The sequence below is a fragment of the Mus pahari genome, chromosome 6 (genome assembly GCF_900095145.1).
Source record: "Mus pahari chromosome 6, PAHARI_EIJ_v1.1, whole genome shotgun sequence".
Taxonomy (NCBI): Eukaryota; Metazoa; Chordata; class Mammalia; order Rodentia; family Muridae; genus Mus; species Mus pahari.
In genome coordinates this window covers 91,646,533-91,649,211 of record NC_034595.1, presented here as the reverse complement: position 1 = coordinate 91,649,211, position 2,679 = coordinate 91,646,533, and the positions used below count along the sequence as shown (strand labels likewise).

At 51.7% G+C, this 2,679-nt stretch overlaps 1 protein-coding gene across 1 annotated transcript in view; it reads right to left on the bottom strand.

Moving 5' to 3' along the window:
- Positions 1-256, bottom strand: part of Rcc2 (regulator of chromosome condensation 2) — a 21,919-nt gene extending 21,663 nt beyond the window's left edge. The window contains exon 1 of the mRNA XM_021200382.1: positions 79-256. The gene's annotated coding sequence lies outside the window, so the exon portion shown is untranslated. The remainder of the gene's footprint in view (positions 1-78) is intronic.
- Positions 257-2,679: the final 2,423 nt, after the last annotated feature.

Here is a 2,679-nt window from a genome sequence, read left to right as displayed (position 1 = left end):
AAAAAAAAAAAAAAAAGGAAAAAAAAAAAAACTTTCCCAGACCCTGCAAACTGGTCCCAGACCGTTTCCAGCCCCTACCTGGTTGGAGTGATGAGAAACGAGGAGGGAAGCGACTGAAAGACGGGGTCGAAGGCTTCTTCTCTCCCCGGCCCGGACGAGGGCTCCAGCCCACTCACCAGATACACTTAAAATGTAAATACGAGCTTCCAGAACAAATGCTACAACACAAAACAGAAACACATGTGCGGCCGGGCGGCAAGCGAGCGCGCGCGCGGCGGGCGGCGAGGGGCCCCGGGCGCGCACGCCCCCTACCGGCCGGAGGACCCCACGACCCGGGCCGGGCCGCCCACCCGAGCCTGCGTCCCGGCCGCCCGGCGCCACGCCGCAGGCCCCGCTCGGCCCCGCCGCTTGCGCTCTCCGCACGCCCTTGCACGCAGCGCGGCCTGCGCGTCACAAGGCGTCTTCGGGGCTCGGGAGAGTGTCAGATTCTCTTGTTTTTTCCCCCTGAGCGTCTAGACAGGTCACCTGAGGACACTCGCTGGAAAAGAGTTGCTTTGCTCACGCAGCAGCCAACGAGGGACGTGCCCTAATTGAGTGATGGGAATGAAAGATGAACACAATTTGAGTAACTTTCTCCTAGGCAGAGTCGGGGTAGATTTGATTCGTCGTGGATGCATGCGTCCAGAGTGTGCAGCCGGGTGCTGTTAGAATGGTCAAGTTACATAAAGGTTTGCTGTACTATGAAATTAGTAATTAGCTGGGGGGGAACATACTGTGAAATTAGTAATTAGCATAGGTGGACTTGAAAGAACTTGTGATGGGAATTTTCTTCATTTTAAAAACGTATTTACCGCGCCCCCCAGTACAAGCAAGACTAGATGCAAAGGTGCTAGAAGCTTAGAATCCAGACCTGGAGAACAAGATAGCTGCCCAGTTGGAAGTTGGAGTAAGAGGAAAGATGAAGAAATTACTGAAAGCGTGGTACCCACCCGATTCCAGGATCAAGGAAGGCGTTCCCTGGGCGAGCTGAGTTTTAAAAATTGAAAGAATCTGACCTGCCAGAAGTGGGAGTGGAAACCTTTCCCCTACTCCATGGGACAGTGCAGGGTCTAGGAATCCAGGAAGAGAAGTGGCCAGAGGTGCTGGGTCAAGGCTGAAGAGTCGACAGCCCCCCCCCCCCCCCCCGGTCAGGACTGACAAGCCACGTGCACGATTGCCAACTGGAGAAAGATCGGCTTAGTTGGAACTAGGGGAAGGTTTTGCATCTCAGAGTCACTTTCTCTTCTGCCAAATGTTTCTTCCTTTTTCTTTGGGGGTTTTGTTTCCGTGTCATGTAGCCCAGGCTGTCCAGAAACTGACCGCGTAGCCCAGGCTGACATTGAACCTGATCTTCCTGCTTCTCCCTCTCGAGTGCTCGAGTTAACACTGAAAGTTTCTCTTTTGGCAACTTCCTTGGTTGACTAGAGAGTTCTAGGGTCTTTGCAGTTCTTCTTTATTACATCGAGAAGCAGGAGTGTGTGGGGGTGGGGGGGCGTCTAGGGGTTAGGGGCACAGGACCAAACGTTTGAAGGTAGGCGGAGAATCCTAGAGAACCAAATCTAAGCTATTTGATCAAAGTCACGATCCTAGGTGGAAGCACTTATGTAAAACTCAGAAAATGAGCACCGACTGGTGCGGTTCAGGGATATTTGAAGCACCGTCTGAAAGCCTCTTAATAGACCTGGCATTCGAAAAGATTGAAGAGATTAAACCGTGATGCTTTGATATAAAACATTAGAACCAACTAGAAAAGAATTCTGCCTAAGTGTGCCGTCAGGTCCGGGTTTCAGGAAATGGCACGCCGGAGCTTGTCGGGGGTGGTGGCTGGTTGGGCGTTTATCCTCCCGACAACACCCTGTGTGGCCAATTAGAAACGCTGAGGGTGCCTTTAAAAGGCTTTTAGGCTGCGAGTCTCTCTCTCTTTCTCCTGCCCCATTATACTGCTTTCTGCCGGCGTAAAAGGCACATGCGTCAGAACCGCTGATGCAACCCGACGCTAATATCACGTTGCATCATCTGACCCAAGGTGTGGTGCCTCCAAAACTGGTTTTTCCTGAGGCTGTGCTAAGGAAGAAGAGCACTCGGGGGATAACACCCACTAACCAGCCCTCCTCGGATGGGAAAAATGTTCTCTGCCACTCTATGCCTCACTATTTCAGACCTAGGGAAAGCCCGAGTGATGCCCCTGGTTGAGATGGGGGTGCGGGCGCACACACTCGTGTGCATGTAGGCTGCTGTTCACCTTACGTAACCAATGTGACAGAGTGAGGTGCACCTATGGGCCACTCGGGGAGTGCTCCCTCCAACATATCCAACATAAGCTTGCGCTTGGGATTTTTTACTTCATTGTAGTTGAGCGTCTGCTCGGGACAGAAGAGGAGAAGAAGAGAGCAAATTCTATCTGGGCACGAATGCCCGGCTTTTGTTTGTACATGGAAATATGGGCAATCCTAATGTCTCCTCTGCTGCTCCTTAATACAAGTTAAACTGGGCGGCAGCCAGGGCCCTTCCCAGAGCTGTGGTCCATCCAGCCGGACCACAGAAAGAAAGCTACCCTTGTAGCCTTGTCTGAGGAGTCTCTGGACTGTGTATATATATATATATGTATATACATTTACACAGTCCATATATATATATATA